At 46.9% G+C, this 13,426-nt stretch overlaps 1 protein-coding gene and 1 long non-coding RNA gene across 2 annotated transcripts in view; both read left to right on the top strand.

The window, feature by feature from the left end:
* NAV2 (neuron navigator 2) overlaps positions 1-13,426 on the top strand; it is a 742,802-nt gene that overhangs the window by 9,589 nt on the left and 719,787 nt on the right. The gene's annotated exons all lie outside the window — the stretch shown is intronic.
* The window catches only part of LOC123380535, a 36,331-nt gene continuing 24,716 nt past the window's right edge, over positions 1,812-13,426 (top strand). The window contains exon 1 of the long non-coding RNA XR_006586441.1: positions 1,812-5,032. This is a non-coding gene — a long non-coding RNA (uncharacterized LOC123380535). The remainder of the gene's footprint in view (positions 5,033-13,426) is intronic.

The raw sequence follows: 13,426 nt of genomic DNA on the forward strand, positions 1-13,426 counted from the left end.
CAGTTTTCACTTCCTTTTTAATAGAGGGGTGACTTACAACGGTAAAGTGCATGCTTCGTAAGTTTACAGCTCGGTGGATTTTTATGCCTCTTATACATCTGTGTAGCTACCATACAGATCGAGACACAGACAATTCTTTGCTCCCAAGAGGGTGTGACTTAGTGGAGTGGAGGGGATGCCTCCCTGAGGAAGTGCTTGTGACTGGAGACCTCACTGATAAGAAGGAGCTGGCCATGGGACAATCAGATGGCTGATTTTAGATGTGCACGTGCCCACTCTCATCGTGCTACTTAGATGGGTTCCATTCAGAACTTCCCCTCGGGTGACTCCTCTTGGCATCACTCTGGGCAGTAGGTCCCGTGCATTCCCCAGCACTTGTCAAATTTAAATTCTGTGCTGAAGTCAGGAAAAACCCAGAGAGGCACAGGGCTGCAAATTGCTACGGACAGAAATTCAGTGAGGTAAGTATTGTTCAGTGCGGTAAGAACCCACTTACCTCGCATAGATGGGAGAAGTAAAATTTCCCTGACAGACACCTATTGATCAGTCAGGGGAATGACTCTTTGATTGATTTTTCTCTACTCCTCGTCAGAAGTTTGTCCTTCACAGATGGAGCTTTCCCACAGAGGATGAACACTGTAAAATAAGAATTGTTCAGGGGTTCTTAAGATACTCGATGACTGAGTGGTGACAAAGATGGCTTAGTGTGAATTCCCCTGGCTGTCAGCTTCTCAGCATGAAAGCATCCTGGAGACAGTGTTTTAAAAAAATGACTTTGGAGAGGGTGAACTCGGGCTTAGTGTAATTAAAATCTCCAAGGTTGGCTGAACTGCTCTGGATTGCCAAATCCTGCCCTGCAGAGGGGAGTATATTATCCTACTGCCCTATCAGGTTCTCCTCTGTGTTTTTATTAACGGCGTCCCCAACTTCCCTGTCACCTGTGGTTGCACTCAGAATCATCTTTTGCCTTTTGCCCTGCCCCTCCCCGCACCCCCTCCCCCCCAGCCAAGTTCACTACTTTTCCACACAGTCATCAGGCACACTTGCTCTTAAGCCACCATGTATCTGGGGGCTCTTTTTCCTCTTTCTGATCTCGCTACCGAGTTTCAGATTGGAGAATTCTTGCCTGGTTGGTAGCATAGTCTCCTGGCTTCTCCTGGAGAAGTCTCCATTTCTTCTTCGGTCCATCCTCCGCTCCTGGCCAGATTAGTCTTCCTGGAATCCAGCTATTATATCCTAGTTAATGATTTCCCCACCGTATCCTCCGAAGACGACACTCTCCTCCGCTCCTGGCACTTTACGCTGTGGCCGACTTCTGGCGTGTAATGGGTAAAAGTTTGACTCTCGTTGGAGTCTTGTTGACCTCAGCTTCAAGCCTGGAGAAGTTCTGTAACCTCCCTGAGCTTTGCTCCTAGTGGTATTTACTCATAGGTTGTAAGGTGCTTAGCACCGTGCCTGGCACGTAGTAAGTAATCGGTAAGAGGGGACTGCTGTGACCGTCATAGTCACCCAATGTCTCTTACCCAGTCCTCTTGCCAGACTCTGCTCTTCTGTGAACAACCTGCCCATTTCCTCCTACTCCTGAGACTTTGCTTATGCGTTGTGTCCCCCTGGACGGCGCCCCCTCGAGGCCCCTCATCCATCCTCTGTGAAGAATGGATCCTCCTCAGAGCCTGGGCGGCTCAGTCACTTAAGCGTCCGCCTCTTGATTTTGGCTCAGGTCATGATCTCACGGTTCGGTTTGTGGGTTCGAGCCCTGCGTCGGGCTCTCCACTGACAGCATGGAGGCTGCTTGGGATTCTCTCTCTCACTCTCTCTCTCTCTCTGCCCATCTCTGCTCACACACTTGCTCTCTCTCAAAATAAATAGACTTAAAAATATTAAAAAAAAAAGTGGATCCTCCCCATGTTCCTATACCTCGCTCAAGTGCTGCCAGAGTTAACAGTTCACCCCATTTTCTTTGTGGCCCAGATGTTTTTACACATGTCACACCCCTGCCCCAGATTATCGACTCGCTGGAGAAGGGAACAGCCTCATCCATCTCTCCATCCCCTGGCAGACAGTAGGCCCCCCAAAACACTGGTTGAACATGGTCGCTTTGAGATTCCTCTTTTCCTGTGGTCCTAAAGCTGGATCTGTTCTTTCAAAGTGGCTGGCTTAGCATGTCCACTCGTATAGAAAGAAGAGGGAGAAATCAGATGCAAGGAGATGGTTAGGAGTTCTGTGCGGTGATTGATATGTTTGATTAAAGGAGGACAGATTGGTTGGGTCTGGTGAGTGGAATAGAAGAAAGGGGTAGAGGGAAGCAACGTTTTGAAGGAAGAAGCAGGAGAGTTGGGGTTCATGGCTAGACTGGTCACCAGACCGACAGAGGCAGGGCGGGGGGTGAATCTAAGATGTTGCTAAGCTTTGGCACTTCGGTGGCTGGAGGGAGCTTGGAGGGGGTTTGACGTCATGACATCTTCTGATTGTTTGTCTCCACAGAAGGGCTCTTGACTCGGTTTGCACCAGCGGGCTCAAGCAGGTGTCGTGTATTTTCAGACAAAGAAGGAAATCAAGACACACGTAGTTAAAGGTCATTTCCCAAGCACCCATGATTAAACTCGGTGAATTTTTCAAAAAGGATTGAGAAACTAGATGAATAGGCTCAGGAGAGGGAAAGGGTCCTATTGAACAATCGCTGGGTACTGCAGAGTGTAGTAGGCACCCCTTTTGTTTTCTCTCGCTTAGATCTTGATGTAGATATTATTAACCCATTTTATAGATACAAAAGCTGCGATGAAGGGGCTCTCCAAGCCCCTTGACTGTAGCACCTCACTGTCATTCTACCTTGCCATTAGGGTTATATCTCTACACTTTTTTAAACCAGATTTTGCTTTGAAAATCGTTTCTTCCAACTTCGTTGCAGTCATACATATGTATATACATGGGTACATACACACACGCACACACACACACACACACACACACACGCACACACACACACACACACACACACACACACACATATATACTCCATAGCAGGATTGGCTTTGTGACACCTTACAGGTGTTTGCTCGTTTGGGAACTATGTCCATATTATTCATCACATCAGCACTACAAGCCACCCCACCCTCCCCAAGGTCGGTCAAAGGCTGTAATGAGGCTGAGCAGCATTAGAAGAATTCTCCTCTGCCCTAGTGATCTGAACTCTGAGGTGCTGCCAGCGTGGGCAGGGCTGTGGACACATGGATGCTCACGCATCCGGTGAGGATGCAGGGCCTGGAGCTCTTTCCAGATGAGCTGAAATGCTTAGTCTTCAGCCTGGGCTGCTGTGCCTTTGGAGCCCGAGGTAGCAGCAGTTACAAGTTGATCTGCCTCCTGACAGCTCCCTCCTGGAAGGCCTGCCTGTCTTCCTGGCATCAGTGGAGGGGGTGGCAACCAAGTGCTCCACGGATGGACACCCAAGACCTACCACAGCACATTTCACGTGTCATTGAAGAAGGATGGAAAAAGACGGTAGCCAGACATAACTCGGTTCAGTAAGTTTTGGGGCCCTATTCAGGTATAGGAGGAGAGGGGACAGCAAAGGGGTCAGGCCAACACCCTGCCTTCATTTCAAAGGAGAGAATGTGACAGAATACGAGATCAGTCTCATTCATTCATTCATTCATTCATCCATCCCACGTGTGTTATTTACTATTTATTGAGTACCTACTATATGCCAAGTCAGCCACAGCATGGAGCCCTGGAGTCATAATGATGAGCTTAGATACTGTCCCCAATCTCTTAGCACTTTCAGTATCTTGGAGAAGTCAGTTCAACCAGCAGTGACATTTGGGACGTCTGGTTTGAAGAGGTCAGGGGAGGCTTCCCTAGTGAGAAGCAGACTGGAGGAAGGACTACATAAGCAGGTCCCGTGGTGGACTGAGTTGTGTCACCCCCAAGTTCATAGGTGAAGCCCTAACCCCGCCATGTGGCTGTATTTGGAGACATGGCCTTTAAAGAGGTAATTAAGGCTAAATGAGGTCATAAGGGTGGAGCCCTAATCCACTGTGACTGGTGTCCTTAGAAGAGGAAGAGACGGCAGGGGTGCCTGTGCACGGAGGAAGGGCCATGTGAGGGTGCAGCAAGAAGGCAACTGTCTGCAGACCAAGGGGAGAGGCCACAGGAGAAACCAACCTGCTGATACCTTGATCTTGACTTCCAGCCTCCAGAACTGTGAGATAGTAAACTTCTGTTTCAGCCACCCAGTTAGTGGTATCTTATTATGGTTGCCCTAGCAAAGTAATACGCTGGTATACAGAGAGACAGAGACAGAGAGGGAGAGAGAGAGAGAGAGAGAGAGAGAGAGAGAGAGAGAGAGAGTTGGCTAAAGGTATTTTGCCTACAACAACCCTGATTGTAAGCTCCCTGAGGGCAGATACTAAATCTGTTCCCTAGCATCTGACACACTGCCTGACGCCTGGTGCGTATTTTGTAAATATTTGTTTAATGAGCAATTGCATGAGTGAAAAGGTTGAGGAAGGAGAATGGCGAGATGGGACAGCCCATGGAAACAGTGGGGATTTTATCCTGTAGGCACTGAGAAATCACTCCAGGCTTCAGAACTGGGGATTGGGTGAAAGGGGTACTTGGGAGGGTTTTAGGATAAACTGGGGCAGATCAGAAGGAGTGTGGGTAGCAGTGTAGCTGAGAGAGCCTGGGATCAAAGAGACCGGTTAGGAGGCCACAGGAGTAATGTAGGCACTTGGTGATATGCTTCTACTCTGGGGCTGGGACACAGGGAAGGGGAAATTGAGCACAGATACAGGGGGTCAGAATTGGAGGAATAGAATTTGGCCAGCAACTGGATATGGTTCCCTCCTGTCCTAGGTGATATGGATCCCGAGGCTTTAGAGCCTCCCTTCTGTGTCTGGTAGGACGGTATCTAATAGCCCAGTGGCTCTTTGGATCATGACTCTCTAATGCATCCTGGATGCCCTGTGATCTCCTGCACTGTCGTAAGCGAGGCACGAACAAGTGACCTGACCTGTCTAAGGTCACACACCAGGTAAAGGCGAAGATCTCTTGTCCTTTTCTCCTCCAGTTTAGGGTCACTTTCCAGGGAATAACACTGCCTTCTTCAATCAGCAGAAATGACTGCTGACGTTTAATTTTTCATTGGGAAAGAAGACTTGGCATTTTGGGGGCTCAATTTTAAAGATGCTGGTAAAGTTATTTTTTGGACCTTTCGGTGCTAGATGTTGAATGATAACCCAGGCACCTCATAGGTGGCCATTCCCATTTATCTGCAAGATTCATGTAGCCAACTCTCCAGCTGGTAACCTTATGTAGGTACCTGGGGTTGGCATATCTGTGAAAGCCCTTTTACGGATCTGATCTCTCTCTTTTTTTTTTTTAATTTTTTTAACGTTTATTTATTTTTGAGACAGAGAGAGACAAAGCATGAATGGGGGAGGGTCAGAGAGAGGGAGACACGGAATCTGAAACAGGCTCCAAGCTCTGAGCCGTCAGCACAGAGCCCGATGCGGGGCTCGAACTCACGGACCACGAGATCATGACCCGAGCCAAAGTCAGCCGCCCAACCGACTGAGCCACCCAGGCGCCCCAGATCTGATCTCTTTAAACTTCACTTTTTACCGTTGGTCTGTGCTGTGTCACATTCATACCTTTCTTAAACTTTCGAAAGTGTGGTTTTAAACGGGAGGGGACGAGTGGCAATGTCACCTAGGTTGTTTGGTATTTGTTAACAACACAACCTTGGGACCTTATTACCTTGGCTAATGTATTTATCCTTTCAGCCTGTGCTGCTTCACCTTGAAAATTAGGGTGATAATAATAAAACCTTTGGTGAGGATTATGAGATATAATACACTTGAAGTATTTAACGCAGCACTTAGCACACATTTAAGTATTAAATGGTAGCTCTTGGAATTCTCCTCATATGTTTCTCTTTGCTCATTTGGCAAAACCCTTTAAGTGGCACATTTGGAGAATAAGATGGGGGGGTGGGGGAGATTGGGCGACTGCTGCTAGTTCATTCGAGTTTACTTTTCTGGCTAACTGAAGGTCACATAGCATTCCTTCTAGTTCAAACTTTTGTTACTGCACATCTTCCTAAAGGAAAGTCTGCTGTTTTGCTTTAGAGTACAAGCAGTGAAAACATCAAAATCTTCCTTTGTGGTAGCAATCCTGTAGGAACTACCTTGGCCTCATCATTCCACACATTAAATTATAGTTTACAGGAATCTGGCGTATTTGAGTTAGGCTAAACCTTTTGTGTGATTCCAAAACACCCCCCCCCCCCGTGCCTGTAAATTGCATCTTTTCCTTGAATATATTTTATGAATTTCATTCTTTCCACTTTGTGGCATCCTTTAAAACCCCAGTGCCAGGAAAGATAAAAATCTGGTTACGTAGAGGTGAGTTCCAATTAATCAAGGTTTTCCCAATCCTGTCCTCTGTTACTTTGCTCCTAAACCTTAGATCAGATTTTTCCAAGCCTGCAGTGTGAATCAAAATAATGACATCTCTGACTCCCATCCTCAGGGCATTAATTTTTAATCTTCCTTCTCTTTGGGATAATTAGAGAGGGAGGTGGGGGTTGGGAAGAGAATGGGACGAGATGCGGATGGCAGAGCAAGAGTGGATGTTTGTATAATGCAGCCTGTTCCAAGGAGAGGCGGGAGCGACGGAAGCTTTGTGTGCACTTTCCCAGGTGGCGTGGGGAGGAGGGGGGGAAGCAGAGGCAAGGATTAGGATGGGGGCAGGTGGCTGGTGGGGCCAGAGCAAGGTGGTGCCACAGGGTCATTTGGGGGAATGAGCCCGGGCTGTGTAACTGGATGCATTGGAGGGGGAGGTCGAGAAGTATGTTGGGGTGTATGTGGGGATTTCTCCCTTGGCTAAGCTGAGTAATGCAGACAAGGTTACTCAAAGCCTTGTCCATTTCCTACATCCATGCTCCCTTGCACCTTTGGGATCACAGTGGCACTTCAGGGACGGGAGTCACCATCTCAGTTACAACTGGCAGGGTCCTACGTCTTTCATCTTTTGTGAGGGTTTCACAGAAGTACCAATCTGGACGTCCGGGAACATAGTGCCTTTATGTTCAGAAACTAGGCGTTTGCTAGTTTCTTAGGTAGGGGAGTGAGGTTCCTCTGGTACCCCCCATGCCCACTGACAGGTGGGTTTTTTAGAGGCTACCTTGGAGCATATGATTCTAAGTTTAAGTTAAAATATTTCTATTTTTCCACTGATATAATTAAAAACGCAAGAAGCAAAAATGCTTAAGGACATGGGAGAATCTTCATGAGGGTAAAAGGTACAACAAAGAATTACAGTTTGTACATCGCATGCGTCTCACTTGTATAAACCTGAATTTAATCAATTGCATGAAGTCTTTCTTCTTCCCCAGCCACTCAGTTTCATTTCCATATTCCTAACACATGCTACATTGTTTGGCACGAGGTAGGCGGTCAGTAAATAGTTGTTGAATGAATGAATGAACAAATGAATGAGAGCCAACCTTCTGAATGGGTTGGAGGGCAGGTAAAGAGAGAAAGTTAGGGCCGTCCTCTGATTCTCTATTGGACTCGGTGACATAGAGCATGTTAGAAAGGAGAAGGTTTTCCTTATCTTTGGTTTTGTGATTGGAGAGTGTCTGGAAGGAGTGCTTAGAGGTAAATGTCCTGCAATTGTATGTTTTTATGTGTATGGGGTATCTTAACTGGGAAGACCTAGTTTTATTATTGTGAATATACTATCCACCCCCTGAAACTGCCCCCGGCAGAGATGTGTCTTTTTTCCTTTGATTTTCCATGGGTCCATGGTGATGGGTGACCTGGAAGGTCACTTCATTGGTGTCTGCATGAGTTGATCATTTAGAGGTGAGATGAGAGGCAAGGATGCCCTCAAAAGGGGATGTCTTGAATATGTCAGTGCAAAATATGCCCTTACATATTGCGGCACGATGGGACAAATTCTGAGAGCAAGTAACGAGGGGTTAAGGAGGGAGACAGTGTCCTGTTGAAGCCCATGGAATGTTCTCAAATGGAGACTGATGAAACAGTCGTTGATTAGAAATACTTGAGCCTACCTGGGCCCTTTTTGTCCAGAAGAGAGGGCATAGAGCCGTAGGTTTATGGTGTTATTCCTCAGGTGATTCTTACACAGCAATGGGAGGATGTTAAAGAGGCACAGCTCCGTGCGAGAGGCGCTGATTACGGTTGGTCCTTTGAATGTCAGCCAGGGCCGTTTGATCCTAGTATGACCCAATGACCTCTCTGATCAAAGTGCCATCACTAGACTGCATATTCCTTGTTGTGAATTAGATGATTATTCTACAAATAGTCATTTCCCCCCACCTACACCCTTGTGAGAGGAAGGTACTTTCCTGCCCCACTGATGTTCGATGTAGCCGGTGACCTGCTTGACTAGTGGAGCGTGGATGGCAGCTCAGTGGGCCAGATCCAAGTATAGGCCTTGAGAGACATAGCGTGTTTCTACCTGCCCTTCTGGGAGCTTCTGACTTCCATTGTGAAAAGAACATGTCCCAGCTGGCTGCTGCCATTCCATCCTGGGGCTCTGAAACACATGAACAGACCTGAGGCAGAGTTGCCCTGGGAAACATGCTTATTTGTGGACACCACTGAGACTTTCTTTTTGGTTGTTTGTTATGCAGCAAAAGCTGACTAATACACCCTGGAATCACATAGACCTTTACTGGGCACAAAGTGTATCATCATGTGTGATGGTTAATAGTTACCCCACTTGCCAGAAAACAATAATACAATTGACAGGGGCATCTGGGTGGCTCAGTCAGTTAAGCGTCTGATTTCGGCTCAGGTCATGATCTCACAGTTCATGAGTTGGAGCCCCGCGTCAGGCTCTGTGCTGACAGCTCGGAGCCTGGAGCCTGCTCTGGATTCTGTGTCTCCCTCTCTCTCTGCCCCTCCCCCGCTCTGTCTCTGTCTCTCAAAAATAAATAAACAACAGAAATACTTCTTCCTTAAGAAGAAATAATACAATTGACAAAAAGTCATTAGATGCAAGGTTTGTTAAAATTTGGTTCCCGAGCATTTGCATCAGAATGACCTGAAACAGCAGCTCAGATCCATACCCACCAAATTAGAATATCTGGGGTTAGGGCTAAGGAAGCTGCATTTTAAAAAATGCATTCCAGTGATTCTTTTCAAGGTTTATTTATTTTTGGGACAGAGAGAGACAGAGCATGAACGGGGGAGGGGCAGAGAGAGAGGGAGACACAGAATTGGAAACAGGCTCCAGGCTCTGAGCCATCAGCCCAGAGCCTGACGCGGGGCTCGAACTCACGGACCGCGAGATCGTGACCTGGCTGAAGTCGGACGCTCAACCGACTGCGCCACCCAGGCGCCCCGCATTCCAGTGATTCTAATGTACACTGAAGTTTGAGAAGTTTGCTTTCACAAATGGATTAAAACCTGTGACCACCCCCATCAACACCAACATCAGAGTCTGCAGGAATGGGTTGGAGGAAAAGGATTTTTATGTAATTGCATGGGTTTCACTCAAGTTCCCTTAGGCAAAAAAATAAATTTATTGTTTGTTGGTAGAAAGGACACATGTGCTTCGGAACCCAGAGAAATGTCAAGAACCAGTCTTCAAGGAAGGGCAGGGAATAAGGCAGCTCCAGGTCCTGGCCATTCATTCCTCCTTCCTGTCATGTCACTTCTCTGCCTCTCTTGGAACATCCATTCTTTTCTCTTCTTCCTGACCCCTTTCCTCCATTGCTCTCCATAGTTTCTCTCTCTTCCCTCTTAACTTCAAGGCTGATCCTGATCACCTCTACCCATCATCACCACCTACCTCTCTCAATATCATTTTCCACTGAGAACTTCCCTCTGTGTTTTTTAGTTCAGAGTCATGAGATAATCTGATGAACCCATCTCAACTTGTCCAGCTTAGAAGCAAACCCAGAGAAGTAGATTAGCCTCTAGAATGGCTACTCACGAATTCTGTGTCTGTTCCTGGGCCAATCAACTATGGCTTTGGTGAGGCAGGGTCACATGGTACACAGCCTTCGAGGGTAGAGTTCTCCAGGAGGAGGCAAGCACGGACAGGCAGTGGGTCACATCTCTGAGTTATTGGATACAATTTGACAGAAAGAGGAGGCTGAAGAGGAGAAGGCACTCTCTGGGGTGGGTGGTCAGGGGAGTGATGTAATCATCCATTGAATGTTTGTCTTTCTCACTGGATTGTCTCTGCCTTCACAAAGCACACGGCCCAACAGAGCAGCCAGGCGTTAAACGAATAGTGAAACAAATATCTACGTAGGTCCTAAAATTGACAAATGGGATATACCAGGGAAGATAGAGCTTTCCACGGTGGAAAACGGGAAGCTGGACAGTACAGTGGGAAGAACTTGTGGCGATTAGGAAAATGGCGATTAGAACAACCTGGGTTTTAATCCCTGCCTCGGAAAGTACTGACTTTTTGATCCTGGGCCAGTTTCTCAACATCTCTGAGCCTCACTACCTTGTCTATAAAAAGTGGATACTAATAGTTTCTACCTTGTAGGGTTATATTAAATGAGATAATGTGTATAAAATACTTAGCATAGGACCTGCTACATTGCATTGGTGCTGACCAAAAGTGAACTCTCCTTCTCAGGAGTCTCTGAGCTCCTGCTAAGCCATGAGAAATTGCACTTTGTTGTTGAGGTCAGTGGGTCTGCTCTGGGACCACCATTCCTGGTCTACAGAAGTCTGAAGAAAAGCCACACTTTGAGAGGTCTTGGGTTCCAATCCCAGCCTGTCACTTGGAGTAATGGCTATGACTGCATGAGTCCTGCCTTTCCCTGGCCCTCCGTTCCTGCTGGACTGGTGTGAGATTCTTTGACTCCGTAGTCCAATGTTTTGCTGATATTTGGTATGTGGGTCACTTTGGGGGATCCTTGTGTCTGTAAGGCAAGGCAAAGATCCCAGCTGTAATGTGACTCCCTCCCTGGCCGCCTTCCACAATACTGAGGCTATTACACCAAGCCCAGGGAACCAACTCATTCTGCTGATTGAGATCAAGGGTGTTTAAAAATGGGAGTGCTGGATGCATGCTCTCTCTTTTCTCATGGCCATCAATCACTGGCAGGACCAGGGTAGGACTGTAAAGAGGGAAACAGCAAATAAGCAGTTTGCATTACTAAAACAACATGAAGCGCTTTGGCTACAGTAATTGAGAAAAATCTAATTTCTGCCCATGTCCCTGGAGTATCTTCCCATTTGGATTCCTATGGAGTCTCCAAATCTTATTATCAACACAACTGAGGAGGCAGAAGGGATTCACCCCCTGGAGTCGAGTTGTGAGGAGAATCCCGGGGCCCGCAGAATGGTGCCCGACGACAGATCATGGATCTCAGCTAGATTAAGGAGGATGAGGTAGAGATGACGGAGACATGACTGAGGGCAATGCAGATGGGAGGGTGAGGGAGGGCTGGAGAGGCCATTGCCGAGGCATTGGGGTGCAAGGTGCTTTCAGGACACTATTACCTTGAATCCTCACTTCATCAACATGTGAGAGGTGATGCCATTGTGCCCATTTTACAGATAGGGAAATAAAGGCTCAGAGAAGTTAGGGAACTTTCCCATGGTTCAACAGCAGCAAGTGGCAGACCTGGGTGTTGAAGCCAGCTCTGTCTGCATGACTTCAAGGCCTCTGCCCCTTTCCAACAAATACCAGTCATAATCGGACATTAATAGACCACTGACCCGATTTCTGTCATATTATTACCCCATATCTGCCTTTAAATTGACGCACTTAAAAAACATTTTAGCCTCGTCACAAGGATAATATTGGTGAAATCCTGGATTTGATGGGCTGCTTATTTTTCCTTTCTAATATACATTAAAATAAAATCATGGCCATGACATTTTTTAAAAGTTCACTAATGCTCTTAAAATACTGTTGTGTACCACCAGGGATATGCAGACCTCAGTTCGGGAAACATGACCCTGTACGTAAATAGCAATGTAACAACAATGACACCTGCTAATTGTTGAACACTCAGCATGTACCAAACACTGTGTAAAGCCTCCGAGTGGGATAGAACACAGCCTTTGTAGTCAGACCTGGGGTTGAAACTCAAACTTGCCACTTCCTTGAAGTGGCCTAGTTAACTTCAGCAACCTGGTTAACTTCTCTGTGCCTCAGTTTCTTCATCTGTAAAATGGGGACAATAACAACCTTCTAAGGCTCTTTTGAAAATGAAACAAGTTAATAACACTCAGAAAAGTGCATTGCACTTATTAAATGCTATGGAAGTATTAGCCATCATTCATTCACTCATTCATTCACTCATCCAATCATCCGGACATTCGACAATTAATGTTTGAGCATGTTCTGTATACCAGAGACCATTCTCTGGTATAATCTTCTCAACAATCTGAATGACGTGGGTATTATTATTGCTGTCAGCCACATTTACAGATGAGAACACTTAGATGGGGCAATTTCCCCCAGCCTATATGATGAAGCAGAAATTCAAACCCAGGTGTATCTGTGATCTGTTTCTACCCACAGAACACTTCTTTTTTATTAAAAAAATTTTTTTTAATGTTTACTTATTTTTGAGAGAGAGACAGAGAGCGAGTGGGAGAGGAGCAGAGAGAGGGCGAGACACGGAATCTGAAGGAGGCTCCAGGTTCTGAGCTGTCAGCACAGAGCCTGATGTGGGGCTTAAACTCACAGACTGTGAGATCATGACCTGAGCCAAAGTCAGATGCTCAACTGACTGAGCCACCCAGGCGCCCCATACCCACAGAACACTTCTGACACCAAATATGGCGTTTGTTTTTTGACATCAGGTTTCACCCCCCCCCCCCCCCCCCCGCAACACACACCAACCAATTCTCTGACACCAGCTGGGTGTCCTACAATTCAATTGAATTCTGACACCATCTACCTGGCGTTAGCGTCAGACCTCGCAAGTTTAGGGCTCCATCCCGTAAGACTGCCCCGCTTCAGATGCCGTTTGGAAGTGCAGACCATTCGTACTTCTGAGCACCCAGCTATAAACTGTAGGTTCCCATGACCCTCCCCATGGGTTCAATAATTTGCTGGAATAGCTTGAAAAATTCAGGAAGACAGTTTACTATTATTGGTGTATTATAAAGGATACAACAACCAGACGGAAGGGATGCATAAGGCAAGGTATGTGAAAGGGGGGTGGACCCTCCCATCACCTCAATGTGTTCGCCAGATCTGAAGCTCCCCAACCCCTGTTGTTTAGGGGTTTTTATGGAGGTTCCGTGAAATAGGCATAGTTGACTAAATCACTGACTGTTGGGGATGAACACAATCTCCAGCCCCCTCTCCCCTTCCTGGAGGTTGGAGGGGCAGGGAGCTCAAAGTTCCAACCCTCTAATCACAGCGTTGGTTTCTCTGGCAACCAGTCCCATCCTAACGCTACCTAGGC

The sequence above is a fragment of the Felis catus genome, chromosome D1 (genome assembly GCF_018350175.1).
Source record: "Felis catus isolate Fca126 chromosome D1, F.catus_Fca126_mat1.0, whole genome shotgun sequence".
NCBI lineage: Eukaryota > Metazoa > Chordata > Mammalia > Carnivora > Felidae > Felis > Felis catus.